At 43.7% G+C, this 16,167-nt stretch overlaps 2 long non-coding RNA genes across 2 annotated transcripts in view; both read left to right on the top strand.

Moving 5' to 3' along the window:
• Nucleotides 1-10,892, top strand: part of LOC309338114 — an 83,451-nt gene extending 72,559 nt beyond the window's left edge. Inside the window, exon 3 of the long non-coding RNA XR_014154722.1 lies at nucleotides 10,426-10,892. This is a non-coding gene — a long non-coding RNA (uncharacterized lncRNA). The remainder of the gene's footprint in view (nucleotides 1-10,425) is intronic.
• Nucleotides 1-16,167, top strand: part of LOC309338159 — a 599,378-nt gene that overhangs the window by 208,242 nt on the left and 374,969 nt on the right. The window lies entirely within an intron of this gene.

Below are 16,167 nucleotides of genomic sequence, written 5' to 3'. Positions count from 1 at the left end.
ATTATAAAAAATTGGCCACCACTAAATTAGATTTAAATTTGATGATAAGTGAGACTAAAAGAAAATATAAAATTTTTTTTAGAAGAAGTGCTAGATTATATTTGAATGAGTGGACATGAGATTGTAAACAAGTTGATAATTTGTTTGGAAAAAACTTCTAACGATGTAAATGGGAGCGGGAGACGCGAGGGAGTCCAAAGAAGTGATGAAATTATGTTTGTGACAGAAGTAAGATTGTTTATTGTTTGTGCATTTATATTTAAAAACTTTAATAAATATTTATAAAAAAAAAAAAAGAGACACACGGCAAGCTAATCTTTATCCTGATCTTTGCTTTGCCAGGCAAATGTGTCTTGAATTTAGCATGCTGTGAAATGTCTAGAGAGCACAGTTGGATAGGCAGTATAAAAACATGACTAATAAATAACAAGAAATAAATTTACTTTGGAACTTGGGGTGTGACCTGGTAATAGTTCCTCGATAATTTTATTTGGTTTATTTCATTTTTCAACACTTCTGTGTTGCTTCTCATGAGAAAGCCCACCACAACTCTTGAAACATTGCATACAGAGAGAAAATTTATGATGCATAAGGCCAATTAAAACAACGGAAAAAGGTATTGACCTGTATTTGAGGGTAGGAAGAAACAATAGGAAGAGGCTACAGTTGTTCCATCCAACCAACTGAACTTGCTTCTCGTCCATGCTTCCATGTAAATCTTCAGGGTTATTGATATCTTGAACACAACCTGGACAACGATGATGAAATGCTTATCTGTGAAGAAGGACGAATCTTGAATGGTTGAATCCTATTGAAGAGAAGGTATGGGAAAAGTGCAAAAGAAAATGAAAGACACCACAGGAAATCCAGGAGAAATGACAGGAACGTTCTCCATGCCATGACCCTGATCCTTACAGAAGAGTGCATTTTCACCCATAGTTGACATTTTCCTCATGTAATTGGTCCACTGAGTACCCCACTATTACCAGTTCCGTTTTATCTGGATTTAGGGCCAGTTTCTTCCCATGCTAACAACCAATATATAATTCCTTATACTGGATCAGAACATTTGTCAATTTAGTTCAGTGCTATCTGTCCACAGCAACTCCGCACACATCTTTGGCTGTGGGCTTTCCCAACTTTTCTGCTGGGGATGATATGGACACGGGCTGAAACTGAGACCTTTGGAGAAGTATAGAGAGAGCCAGCGGGGTGGAGTGGTTAGAGTGTTGGACTATGATATGGGCGATCAGGGTTCAAATCTCCTCTCAGGCATGAGGCTCACAAGGTGACCTTGGGCCCATTACTCCTTCTTAGCCTAACCTACTTCAGGGGGTTATTGTGGGGATTAAATGGGGGGGGGGGAAACCATGTACACCTCTTGGAGCGCCTTGGAGAAAAGGTGGATAAAAATGCAATAAATCAATAAAATTATAAACTTACTACAGGGATATGGAGACTTTGTCCAACTTTGCATTAGTATACCACCCTCTGAATACTTACTGCAGAGATAGCTCTGTTCAGGATTTTTCTTCCTTGATTTCAAGGACGTTTCAAATGTATTAATGGCTTGATTTTGCTAACTGGTGAAAAATCTCACCCAGCAATAATGTGCGTCAGCAGTTTTCGAAGCACAGATGGCCATTTATGTAACTCTGTTTGCAGTTGTGGCTGTGTTCCACAGCAACAGGGAAATGGAATACATCTGCACGCTACGAAGAAAATAGATGTACATGAACTGGATGCTTAAATGATGGCGAGGCAGGATTGTGATCAGCAATGAACTCTATGAACAGGAAGACTGGCCTGGCCTCAGCCATGAGCTGAAAAAAAGGAGAGGTCCAATTATGACCCACACGGCTTCATTGAATGGAAGTTTGTTTGTGTATAACCTTCCTTCCTCAAGAGTTTCCTCTGAGAGGAAATGGCGTCACTATGGGGGTCAATTGTTGTACATTCCTCTCTGAAAATAAAATGCCACCCACAAATGCAGCTTAATTAAAAGCGAGCAAAGGGAACTCAGGTTGCCAAGAGCCCTGTGCTTTAATGAGGGGTCTCCTTCATGGGGAGGCATCAAAGGTCAGGGGCAGAGCATGCGCTTTGCTCTAGAATGTTCCAGCTGCGATCCCTAATGTCTCCATTTGAAAACAGCAGCCAAGAGATGGGAATTCCCTCTCCCTGAGACCCTGGAGTGCTGCTGTCAGTCAGAGAAGACAGTATTGGACTGGGATCTGCTCTTGGTGCACTGGCTGCCATTTCTATCACCTCCAAAATGGGCAAATCTGTACATTTTGGTTTCTCTCAGTTTCTCATTATTCCAGTCTTAACTTTAGTCCTCCATATATGCTTGTGATTTGTTTGTTTTTTGGTGTGTGTTTTTAAAAGTCCTCATGAAACTTCATGCAGATTTCAGTGCAAATTTCTCATAGTGTACATATTTTGTTATGCCGCATCAGACACTTTTCTGCAAAACCATTTCCCCGAATGTAATACATTTTTTGGACGCATGACTTGGCCAGAGAACAGCATCGCAACATTAAGAAAAGCGCACATTTTGAAGGTTTACTGTGTTTCTTCTGCTCAATTATTGTTTAGAAAAGGGTGAATTTTGTAGGTTTGCCTTTCAATGCAAACTGAACCAAATCCTTGCCCAAAGGACCCAGCCACAGTCAACCAGATTGGGGGTGAGGTGGGTGACGACAGTATAGCCACCATGGCTGTGCACCAGCTCCAGCCAAATCCCGAACCGAATTGGGCCAATTTGAGTAAACCTGGGATTTAGTCATAGTAGGTTGAGGCAGCCTTGGGCCGGAATGGGTCAACCCAGAGTGAACTGGGACTGCCCAAAGTGGGAGAGGGCGGTCTGGAGACAAGAAGGAGGTCATGGTGCATCTTCTCCAACATTCTCCTGCCTGGCTGCATGTTTAATCAAACACTGTTCAAGGCCCCAAAGTTTAACCAATCGTCATTGGTTAAAAAGGGTTATCCCAATTGGATTGTGTGTATGTGTACAGTCCTGGTAGCCACCATGATTTTGGGCTGGCCACCATGTTTCCTCCCAAAATCACCCAGAATGACACTGCATCTGGGTCATTTGGAGGAGGAGAGAAGTGATAGCTTGCCCACAGGCAAAGGCAACACCTTTTGTTTTTGTTTTTTATGGCATATATATCACAGTCAAAGTTATGAGTCTTTGAGGTGCCACAAGACTCTCTGTTGAGTTTGCTTGACTTGGCTGCTGCCCCTCTGGAAACAATCGATAGTTTGCCGTCAAACAATTCAAAAACCGCTCCCATGTCATATTTGATTGCACTTGACAGTTGGCATAAAGTATTTCTCTAAAAACCTTACAGCATTTGGTATATTTGCAGTTTCAATTAGAATTTGCGAGTTAACATTTTATGGGAATTCTTATCTGACGCTTGCCAAAAATAAATTTAATTTTAAAAATAAAAAACTTAAGAAATGTCAACAGGTCTCAAGTGTCCAAGCTTGGAATTAAGCATTGCATATTCAAAATATGAATTCAAAAATGGAAGGACAAAATTAGGAGACTTTCAGGATAATTGGTTTCAGCTCTAGACCTGTCCCTACCATGTTGCCCACAGAACTATGAGTTTGTGGATTATTATCTTGCTGAGCTAAGCATTAAAGACTGGGCAGCCTGCTGCATGAGTTTTCTTTCTCCAATATTTCCCATTGTGATTCCTCAATTCAGCATTTCTTTTGGCTAGGAAATGAGTGCAGCATTTTCCTCTTGTTATCCGCCGTGTGTGTGTGTGTGTGTGTGTGTGTGTGTGTGTGTGTGTGTAAAAGACAGAGAAGGGGAGAAGGAGAAAGATGGTTCTTTAAGGGGAAAATTTCCACCTCTCGTTTTCTTGCTATGTACCCGGGTCATTAGGCAAACTGCACCACATCTGAAAGAACACCGCTTTTGAGCCTGGAATTCCCACTATCAGAATCGTTCCTCTGTGTTAAGCAACAAAAGCCATGGCATTGTCTCAGTGTTAAGCGGGTGTTAAAATGTGCATATCTTACTGGGCTCATTGTATAGGAGGTCCCATTCAGGGCAGGCCATTTCTGATCCACTGGCTGCTGTGAGCTCTCACCTCTAAGACACACACAGTTGCCTCTGATCATATTAGCTACAGTTGTCCTCGATTAATTTGCTTCGTGAAAGAGCAACCACCAAAGGACCCTCAGACTACAAAATTTAAAAGAGCCACCTTTGAGTTATCAGGGTTTTAATATGAATTCAATGGAACATTATCTCCCACCCACCCACCCACCCACTTGCAAGATAGCTGGGAATGAAAAATAAAAGATATATAATACAGGAGTCCCCCCACTTATGCAGGGGTTATGTTCTGGGCCCCCACGAGCATAAGTGAAATTGCGTAAAGCTGGGAGCACCCTCTAAACACCCTTTAAAGGCCCTCCCTGTCGCTCTCTTGTCAATCCATACAAAAAATACTGTGTCTGAAAATATCCGCAACCAGACTGAAGCTCTGGGGTCAGCTGGAGGCTGCGTGGGAAACAGTTGTTGCTGCACTACCCCATGTGTCAGCTGTAAGGCAGGGAGGCTGAGCAGCGTAAACAAAGCTCCACTGTGCCTCTGGTCTCTTTGGTGTTTCCTCTACCCTCACCGATGTCCTTTTCGGGCTCTGGGGAGGGTCTGCCCTCCTCCACTTCCCTCTTCCATTGAACTTCCATCTCCAGGGCCTGCCCCTGTGACATCACCTGTTGCCTCCACCTGTGACATCACCAGGGGCCTCCTCTAGGTCTCAGGTTTGGGCCTTGAAACCTCAGGGTCTAGGATGTTTCTGACCTGGCAAACCTTGTCCATTGTGTGGGCAGCTTGCAACTCTCTATGCACAAAGAGAGGCTCCACGTAAGGAGGATGTTGAGACCTTTACCCCAATGCCATCTTTCCTTGCAGGCTCTCTGTTTGGCATACATTGTGCCAGCTGTACTAAAACGCAGCTATCTATCATGCAAAGCAAATAGCTGCACAGGGAGTGTGGATGGGGACTTTACAGCGTTTTACCTCTTTGTGGTCCTGTTCCAGATCGCTTGCTCAAACCTTGCATACTGATTTCCCACAGGCATCTGATTGGCAACTGTGCGAACAGGATGCTGGACTAGATGGGCCACTGGCCTGACCCAGCAGGCTCTCCACCCCTCTCATAAAATATCAAAAGCATAAATATATCTCAATTGCTTTTCAAATTCATGAACATCATTTCCTTATCCAACATGAATTTTTAAGCTTAGTGATGTGGGCTACAACTTACAACCACAGTTACCACTGAAATTCTTGGCCTGAAAGATCATGCCTGCAGTTGTGCTTGGTGACTGGAACGGAAGCTTCCAGATCCATTTTAAAATATGTTAGGCCTGGTCTATGGCACCAGCCAAGAAAGTTTCCCCCTCTCCCTCTAGGCCCGTCTACACTTGATCATTGAGCAGCACAGGGTCACTGAGCAGCTCAGATGAGGTAAATTTGGCTTCTTCTATCAACCTCCCTGCCCCACAAAAGCAGTTCCTCATCATCAAGATAATGGCTCTTCCTGCCTGTCATGATTGAGATCCAGAAAGTCTGCATCTTAGGCTCATCTTTTAATGTGGGTTGTTCCCCATGAGCCCTGAGCCAATCCGTCTCTATTTCAGCAAAATCAACCCGCTACTCTTCCACATGACTTCATAGTTTTTATAACATTTTAAATATGGGGGTTATGCTTGCCAGCGACGTGCCAAATATGGGTGGAAATGAGATGGATCTTGATTTGGGCAGCTCTATTTTGACAGGTAGAGATCAAGGATTTTCGCTGCTATAATAACCAATCACCCCTTTCATTTTTCTTCTGGTTTTCCTTTCCTGACATCTGAGATCTGCAGCTGACTTCAGGGTAATCTTACTCCTCACTTTCAGCTGAGCAATTTTAGAGAGAAGTGCTGTAAGGCTCACAGATTTACTCAGTCTACTTATGTTCCCAAGCCGGGAGGCCTGTGGTAAAAAATCTCTCACTGAAGATGGTACCAATTTGAAATCTGCAATTTTAGGGTTGGAAGCTGGCCCATGGGTCAGATTTGGTAGCCCCGTTCTCCAAACCACAGACACCTGCCCCACACCTGATATGGGGTAAAGATGTGGCTGCTCACAAAGCCAATTCCTCCAGAAAGCACGACTGAAATACACACACACACACACACACACACACACACTGTCCATCATCTGATGTGCAAGGAGTTCAATCCTGCTTGGTCACTATCTTCCCTAGTGCTGACCACCCACCTGCCACTCCCCCCTGCTGTGCCAGAAAGGTCATGCTGAATCTCTCCAGAGCCTCAGGCCTAATAGTGGCTCCCTCGTCCAATGCCTATGTTCCCAGTCCTTCCAGACTGAGTGAAGGATTGTGGGTGTGGTGGCTGTTCTTCCTACTATTAAACTTTAAGCAGCCTTTGTTGACAAAGCGGCAGCAGTGAAGGCACTCTTTGAGGCTACATCTCCCAGGATTCCTTGCAATGTGAGTGACCAGTCACCACTGGAGAGCCTTGTGGCAGTGCTGCTGCCTGCTCTGCTACAGTGACAAAGTGGTGGTGGTACTCCTAGTCCTAAATGACACATAGTTGGTGGACAGGTGGGCCAGGGGGAGGGTGTGCCAATCCAAGTCTAACTGTGGCTAATGGGTGGGCTGGCCCTGACTCCCCCCCTCCCACATTTCTTCATCCTCCAACCAGGCAAGCAAGAGGCATTTGCAGACTGCAAGGACCACATTCCAACCAGGCCTTGAGGAAGGGGTGGAGCTGTCATGGAATTCTACTCAATATTGATCCAGAGTAGATTCCAATTAAAGAACCTTTTATTGAGGGTGAAAGAGGAGAGTGCAAAATATGATCTGAAGCTCAACATCAAAAAAACGAAGATCATGGCCACTGGTCCCATCACCTCCTGGCAAATAGAAGGGGAAGAAATGGAGGCAGTGAGAGATTTTACATTTTTGGGCTCCGTGATCACTGCAGATGGTGACAGCAGCCACGAAATTAAAAGACGCCTGCTTCTTGGGAGAAAAGCAATGACAAACCTAGACAGCATCTTAAAAAGTAGAGACATCACCTTGCCAACAAAGATCCGTATAGTTAAAGCTATGGTTTTCCCAGTAGTGATGTATGGAAGTGAGAGCTGGACCATAAAGAAGGCTGATCGCAGAAGAATTGATGCTTTTGAATTATGGTGCTGGAGGAGACTCTTGAGAGTCCCATGGACTGCAAGAAGAACAAACCTATCTATTCTTAAGGAAAACAGCCCTGAGTGCTCACTGGAAGGACAGTTCGTGAAGCTGGGGCTCCAATACTTTGGCCACCTCATGAGAAGAGAAGACTCCCTGGAAAAGACCCTGATGTTGGGAAAGATGGAGGGCACCAGGAGAAGGGGACGACAGAGGATGAGATGGTTGGACAGTGTTCTCGAAGCTACCAGCATGAGTTTGACCAAACTGCGGGAGGCAGTGGAAGACAGGAGTGCCTGGCGTGCTCTGGTCCATGGGGTCATGAAGAGTCGGACATGACTAAACGACTAAACAACAACAACAGATTCCAATGTATAGTTAACAGAGTAAAAACTTAAACATGTTGCAGGATTCCCCCAAAATAGACCAGGGGCAATTAATATTTTATCCAGCAGTTTTTCTCTGCTACTGAAGGCAAATGAACTTAATTTTCACAAATCCAATACATTCAGGATTGACACTGTCCATAAGAAATCCAGTTGCAGCAGACTTAACTTAAACTTACAATAACTTATAATAAGTCTAAACCCCCAGCCAGATGGGCAGGGTATAAATAAATAAATAAATTATTATTATTATTATTATTATTATTATTATTATTATTATTATTACTACACTATATACAGAACACCACACCAGAAGGACAGAAGACAGAAAGAAAGTGAAACCCAGGCTCCTTCTGGCCATACTATTATAGTCAGCATGAACTTGACAGAAAGAGATAACAGAACTAGTTTAAGCCAGCTGTACTCAGATTCTCTGAAGGAATAACTCAAACATCGTGAACATTCTGCTTGTTTCTTTCACGCAGAGAAGCTTCCAGAACCCTCTTGAATTAATTAGAATAGGAAAGATCTCTACATATCAGATCAATACTTTCTGTACTAAGAAATGCAAACTGACAGGAGCAGGGCTGATGAGGGGTGTGGCCTGGAGCAAGGGGGTGTGGCTTAGGGAGAAGCCTCCAGAGTGGACACAATCTGGAGGGTTGTGTTTGGCCTCCTTGCCTGAGGTACCCCACCTGTACCTCAGGACATGTCCACAAATTATCCAATTTTAAGACATTGTTAACTAGTGTCCCTAGTAGGAGAATAAACAAGGGAAGGGAAAGCTGGAATTTCCGTGTCAGCATTTGAGATCCAGCTTGGTATAGTGGTTAGAGTGTCAGACTAGGACCTGGGAGACCAGGGTTTAAAGCTCGCTGGGTGATCGTGAGCCAGTCTTTGCCTCTTAGTCTAACCTACTTCACAGGGTTGTTGTGGGAGTAAAATGGAGAGTCGGGGAAAGCCATGTATGGCTCCTTGGAGGAAAGGCGGACAAATCAAACAAACAAATTATGTAATAGAAGAGCAAAGTCTTTTACATCAGTACTGTGATCCTGTGAGCTTTGACCCACATGTGGGCTGTTGAAATTATAATGGTTGGTGACAGAAAAATGTTTTCCACCTTTGGTTCTTTCTCTCTCTCTCCCCCATCAGATAAGAAGATACTTGGATTGTGCGCTCTCTCTCTCTCTCTCTCTCTCTCTCTCTCTCTCTCTCTCTCTCTGTGTGTGTGTGTGTGTGTGTGTGAAGCAGAATTTTCTGCTCCCCTTAGAAAAGGAAACCTTCCAGGAAGAAAAACAACAACAACCCCACTTGCTCCTTAGCAAATGGTAGAATTGAAAGAGAGAAGGTGGTAGGAAGTATAATGGGCTGTGGCGCTTCTTAAATCGCAAAGCGTCATGAGAAGAAAGGGCTGGGTGGGAGAGGGTTGCCATAGTGAGCGCAACCAGAGGGCCTTAATGTGTGTGCTCACTGAAAGACTGGCTGTTCCAGCTCAGTGAAGCAAGATGGACCCATGCAGCTCTCTGGGAACGGCTCACAGAAACGCCGGCCTCCAGTAGGGAAGCAGAAGTCTGAGGCTGTGCTGTTGTGAGGGATGGGTGGATCGGCCCGTTTTGGCTCCTCTCCATTTCTCGTTTCCCCAGTTTTCATTCTGTACTTCACTTTTAAATACCAATTGTTGTAAATCTCAGGAGGGGAGGGTATGTTTGAGCTCTGGTCCTGCTTGCAGGGGTATCTGGTTGGCAACTGTGAGAGCAGGATGATTCACTCAATGGGCTGTTGGCCTGATCCAGTAGTCTCTTTTTATGTTCTTAAGGCTTTTATGCAATTAAGTTTGACTCAGAATAGACCTATTAAAATTAATGGACTGAAGTTAGCCATGGCTATTAATTTAAATGAGTCTACTCTGAGTAGGACCAGCATTGAGTTCAACCCCAATTCTCTCTAATATAATGCATCATGTATGCTATTTTTTCTCCAAATATATGCATTTTAATGCACATTCCCCCCATTTTTTTTTATTCATTTTATAACAAAAATAAACAACACAAACATGAAAACAAACAATACAAACAGATTCTTGTCTTATCCTTATTTTTTCTAAACATTGTTAGGTGGGCTTCCCCAAGTCCCCTCTATCTGATTTTCATTTTACCTCATCTTTAGCAGTTTACATATATCATAATTTCTAAGCATTTTTTAAAATTACAGTTACTTTAACCATAAAAATTTTCACATTTTATCACTTGCAAATAATACTATTTTAAAATACACTATCTTCTACTTCTAACCCTACAGCCTAAATCCACTTCCAAAGCTGTTCTAAGATTTAAATATTAACGTATTTTTTTTTCAAATATTCCTTAAACTTCTTCCAATCTTCTTCCACCGTCTCTTCTCTCTGGTCTCGGAGTCTCCCGGTCAGTTTGGCAAGTTCCATATAGTCCATCATCTTTAATGCACATTTTAACCCAGAACATCCATTTTTGTATGCGGCAATTGACTGGAGAACTGCGCTGCAAATTTCAGAGGTGTGCAAATTTCAAAGTACGGATGTCTTTCAGTTCACAAATTGATTCAGAAATTGATTGCATAAGTTTGCCTTTAAGTGCAGAACGAGCCATGTTTCTTGCCCCAACCCTAGTTGTTTCTCTCTTCATGTACCCACTCCAACCCACCCAGCCACTGATTAAATTGAACAATCTTTCATGGTACAGAAGACATTACAGTCATACAAATGAGGTTTAAATAAAACTGGAGAGGAGGATTTCAGGGTATCCATTTCGATTTCTACCTTTTCTTTCTGGCAGATGACCTGACTCTGAAATCAGAAGTGAAGCTGGACCGCTGAAAAGGAGATGGATATTCCCCCTCTTGAGAAGCTTGGCCTGGGGAAGGGAGGAGGGAGGAAAACATGCATCAATATGCTACCAGTCCCTGAATCAAAAGTGCATCTGCTGATTTGTCAAAGCAACTTGACACAAAACCGCACCGAATTGCAGAGCTGGGAGAGAAAAGCCTGATGAAAAATTCTGTCCCTCATAGTGCCACCAAACATTAACGTCGCCTTTCCTCACCATGTCTTTTGATGTTTAAGGTATTTTTTGTGGGACCTGCCTCTTCTGTATTGTTCTGGGCTGTTCTTCGCAGTTGTTTGACTTGTTTTCCTAATTGTATGAGCTCCTCATGCACTCTTAACTTATATGCCTGTGGAGTGGGAATTGACAGCTGGACAATGAAAGTGGATTCTGTGAGAGCTTATGGTGGCAAAGGGACTCAAGCCACATTCACCCCATGCATTTAAACACTATGTAAACATAAAGGGACCCCTGACCATTAGGTCCAGTCGTGGCCGACTCTGGGGTTGCGGCACTCATCTCACTTTATTGGCCGAGGGAGCCAGTGTACAGCTTCCGGGTCATGTGGCCAGCATGACTAAGCCACTTCTGGCGAACCAGAGCAGCGCACGGAAATACTGTTTGCCTTCCCGCTGGAGCAGTACCTATTTATCTACTTGCACTTTGACATGCTTTTGAACTGCTAGGTTGGCAGGAGCAGGGACCGAACAATGGGAGCTCACCCTGTCGTGGGGATTCGAACCACTGACCTTCTGATTGGCAAGTCCTAGGCTCTGTGGTTTAACCCACAGCGCCATCCAAGTAGCCTATAGTCTAGAAGATTGTATTAGAAAGGTTCCATTCTCTTCTGGCATTGCTGAATTGCTTTGCCAAAACATAGGCCAGCGAGGGAGGAAGAGTATTCCCCCCCATGCAACCTTCCTTCACTGCCTTTCCTTCTAAAGAGTGGGTGGCATGCAACTCAGCTTTACTCGAAGGAGTCATATCAAAATTAATGGGTCTGACGTAGGGCTGGATCCAACTAAGTTGTTGCCCAAGCTGAACAAAATCTGCTTGTACAATGGAACTCCCCCCCTGTGCTCCTCCTATATCTGCCCCGGAGGGTTGGGGGAAGCACTGGAATAGGTTTGGGGGGCACATGGGGGTGGGGAGAATAGGGGGGGAAAGACCTGTTGTGCGAAAGGACCTTATTTTGCTCAACACACCCCACTTAACATGTCGTTGAATTCCACCATCGGTCATGTTCATTTTAATTGGTCTACTCTTGAGTAAAACTTGGTTGACAACCACCCAGAGATTTCCAATAGCCCACTGGGAAGGAGATGGAGAGAGATGGTTGCTTACGGAAAAGCCAAATGGAAACCTCAAGTGGTTTGGCTTGGGACTTCCACTTCTCATATAGAACGAGCTTTGATTTTGAAGTTGAAGGAGAGGTTCAATTTCACACACCAGGCACTGCATTAAAAAAAGAGAGTAAAGACCCTGCTAATATGTTTTTCTCATTCTGGTTCTGTAGGCTAATTCCCTTCTTTAACTTATCCCAAGAGAGCCCCGTGAAACGGCTGCAGGATCTGCAAATGGCCAAAAGGCTTTTTATACAAGCTTTTCTTTTCCCTCTGAAGTTGGAATAACTTCCTTTTTTTGCTATTGTTAAATGATAATGAGCAATAAAAGGGGTCCCCCCACCTCCCCCAACAGACAGGCCCCAAGGCTGCGGCACACTACATGCGCATTTTTATTGGCCTGACGCTGCTAAATGGAGTCATTCTTCCAATGTAAACTGAAGTCTGCTGCCTTTGATGTAGGCAATGGCATATCTCCCTCAGATGTTTAGACTTGGATTAGAGCTGCATACAGTATTCAGGAATGAGTTCTGGCAAAGCAGACAGGACGGCATATTAGGGATCTGATGAAAGGTTCCATCTGATCATTGCATCACCCGCAGAGCCTGCGAGTAATATCCTCGACAGACGCCAGTATTCTTCACTGGAAATGCCTGCACGACATACCTTCTGTATTGGGATTAGAAAGGCATTACACGCCTTTCATGGGAGGCAATGAAAACCAGGTTCCATGGACACGATCCAGGCCAAGTTCCCAGTGTTTAAACCCCATTGATTGCAATGTGAGAGACTTCGAAGGTTTGCTTTGCTTTCAGGCTGTAACTCAACAGAACTTGTAAATGCTTGATTTTCGCTGAATCATATTCATTCAATTTTCTATGTCTGCATGAAAATCTTAGGTAAAGGTAAAGGGACCCCTGACCATTAGGTCCAGTCGTGACCGACTGTGGGGTTGCGGCGCTCGTCTCGCTTTATTGGCCGAGGGAGCCAGCGTACAGCTTCCGGGTCATGTGGCCAGCATGACTAAGCCGCTTTTGGAAAACCAGAGCAGCGCATGGAAATGCCATTTACCTTCCCACAGGAGTGGTACCTATTTATCTACTTGCACATTGATGTGCTTTCGAATCTTACCTCAGACAATTCCTGCTCAGGTGGTAAATTAAGGCTACAGTTCTATTCACATTTACTGGGGGGTAAATCCAGTCAAACTCAATGAGACCTAAGTTTGAGTCAGCAAACACTGGTAAGCATCCTTACAAAGACTTCATTCTTTTGCCGCACCCTATTCCAAGAGCAGCAGAGGCTACATCCTCAGGAAGTTGAACCCAGATGCTATGACCCACTTTGGTGTTGGTGGGGATGTCATCTAGTGTCTGAAAAGGCATGCCATATTTACAGTGCTTTTTTCTGGGGAGATGCAGGGGGAAGCATACCCCTAAACATTTTGTATATCTTAGTTTGGCCTCATTGAGGGGCAGGATTTAAATATGAGTAGGAAAATGAGCGTACCCCTAAACATATTTCAAGAAAAAAAGTACTGCATATTTAAGATCATGCCAGTTAACAGGAGGCAAAATTTGCAACCATCTAACTTTACCTTTACCTTTAATCAGCACAACTAAATAGCCAGACTTCTAGGAAGTACCATTCACATTAAAAATGGCTGTTCTCCACATTAAATTGAACAACAAACAAACTCAGGCACTAGTTCTTAAAATTACATTTACCTCACAGCAACGATCTCTGGTGGAAACAATCCAGGTAGCCTGATGGGAATGGCTGCCATTAGGTGACACTTGAGAGATGGCCAAAGGCGACTGCCTTCTCAGCAGAAACAGTGAAGTAGTCCTGCTTCCATTTTTTCTACCTCTGCTTTGCAGCCAGATGGAACAGGTCACATATGGGCAGGTCCTCATCCACCTTTGGCCACAATCCAAATCTGTGGCTGATTTGAGAGGAAGAAAACTATATTGGGAAATGTAGTCATTGTCTGCCCATATATGACATGCAGTTTAGACCTCAGTTTGGACTGAGGGGGAATGGCCAGAGTGGGTGTCCATTGACTACAGTAGCCTCCCTCAGTCTGTTGCCTTCCAGGAGATGGCGGACTACAACTTCCATCACCCCCTTCCTGGATGCCCAATGGTTAACAAGGACTGATGGGAGCTGTAGTCCAACAACTTGTGCAGAGCACCAGGTTGGGAAAGGCTGGATTTAAGCCTATGACTTTCCTCACTCTCTGATTCCTTGGCACTATTTTTTTTTGCAAACATTTTTTATTTTTGGTGTTTGGGGGGAATAATGCTTGTGAAATATGTTGCACGACAAGTGAAGTGCCATATTACAAACAAAAATGTGATGCTTTAATAAAGGAAAGGTTTTATTCCAATGTCAAATGAAGAAATCAGGCAGAAGGCCCACTATTTGTTAGAAAACCAGATTTCATAATGTACAGGTTACATAATGTACAGTGAGAATCACCAAATTTCATTTTAATTTTTGAAAGGCATTTAATCCGTATGAAACATCTCATTCTGCTCACAGATACAACAGCAGGAAGCAAGGACAAAGTTGCCGGATGAAGCGTTTATTTCTCAGAGTTTTTCATAATATGCAAAGGGCAACTTTATGAGGAGCATGTAGTAATAACCAAAAATGGAGATGGCAGGGAGAGCAAACAATCTTTCTCTCTCTTCCTCTCCTCCCCTTGCCAATAATCTCTTTTCTGTTCCTTAGCTCTGAGAGCTTTTGACTCGAATATTAAAGATTCCAGCTTTAAGGCTCCTGGAGTGAAACTCTGGCAAAATGCCAGCCCCTCTGACTGAGCCCCAGAAACTCTCCAAGAAACTTCACAAAGAATAAGAAAGAAACTGAATACAGGCTGGAATGAGAAATCAGATATTCTCTCCCTCCTTCCCTCCCCCACACTCTTTTTAAAATTGATGCTCAGATCTGTGAAAAGTGGCCCAGCCTTTGAATGGTAAAGCAATTCACAAACACTAGGAGAGGTTGTTTTGCTCCCCAGAACTGAACTGACAAGAAGTTCTTTGAGTGAGACCAAGGTTAACCCAAGCTTTTCAACAATGCAAAACATGGATTCCTCAAGTCAGCTTCATGGGAAGGTATTATTCAGCTGTCAAAACCTGTTTTGAACTTAGAAAGAATGGTAAGGCAAGATTTTTTGGGTGGGGGGGCGGAGGGAGGGATAAAGACATTAAGTAGACCTGGCAGATCTTTCCACCCTCCCAAATAACTATTTGATACAACAGCATTTGTAGAGAAAAGATTTCTTAATATATGATGAATTTCCCTGACAGGAGAAGAAAAGGCACATCATATGATAAGCACTAGCCTTGGAAAGAGCATTAGGCTGTCATTAAGTGATATATACGTTCTCTTTTTAAATACTTGAGTGAAACTCCTAGCTCACATTCTGTTCCTTGCCCTTGTGTATGAAGCACATCAAAGAAACAATGCAAATATTTGCCATGTCATGTCTATTCATGGGGCATCACAGTCATCCCTAATTAATGGCATTCTCAGTATCTTTCAGTTGAAAGTAGTGCAGCCATTTTGTATTCGGCCATGACATTATTATTTTTTGCTTCATCCTTATCCTGCACTTTCTCAGAGGACCTCAAGACTCTATACAGTCATACCTCATGTTACGTCCGCTTCATGTTACGTTCTTTCAGGTTACGTCCCGCGGCGACCCAGAAGGACCGGAAAGGGTTACTTCTGGGTTTTGCCGCTCACGCATGCGCAGACACGCAAAATGATGTCACGCGCATGTGCAGAAGCAGCGAATTGCAACCCGCGCATGTGCAGACGTGCCACTGCGGGTTGCGTTCTTTTCATGTTGCGAACGGGTCTCTGGAACAGATCCCATTCGAAACCAGAGGTACCACTGTACTTGGCTTCACGCTTTTTATTCTCACAACAACCCTGTGAGGTAGGTTTGACTGAGAACCAGTGACTGGGGAAAGGTCACTTGGTGAGCTTCACAGGTGAACAGGCTCCCTGGTCCTGGAGTGTTTCAAGATAGGGGCTTAATTTTTCACAAATGGATCACTGGCAAGAAGGCTTTTTTTAAAAAAACAACTTATTGGATTTTCCTTAAAAAGGGGGCCTGTGGAAATAGTAAAAATCTTGGAGCATATTACAGGGCTGGATTTAGGTTTGATGAGGCCCTAAGCTACTGAAAGTAATGGGGCCCTTTATATGTCCAGCTGTCCTTTGTCAACAACAAATTGTTGCTGTTTTTTGTGTCAAAGTGGAGCCCTAAGCTATAGCTTGTTTAGCTTATACGTAAATCCGGCAGTGAGCATATAACACAAAACACTGATTTAAC

Source organism: Podarcis erhardii (assembly GCF_964252035.2).
Source record: "Podarcis erhardii genome assembly, chromosome: 3".
Lineage (NCBI taxonomy): Eukaryota > Metazoa > Chordata > Lepidosauria > Squamata > Lacertidae > Podarcis > Podarcis erhardii.
Note: the sequence above shows the minus strand (reverse complement) of the source record. Positions and strands in the feature narration are given on the sequence as shown.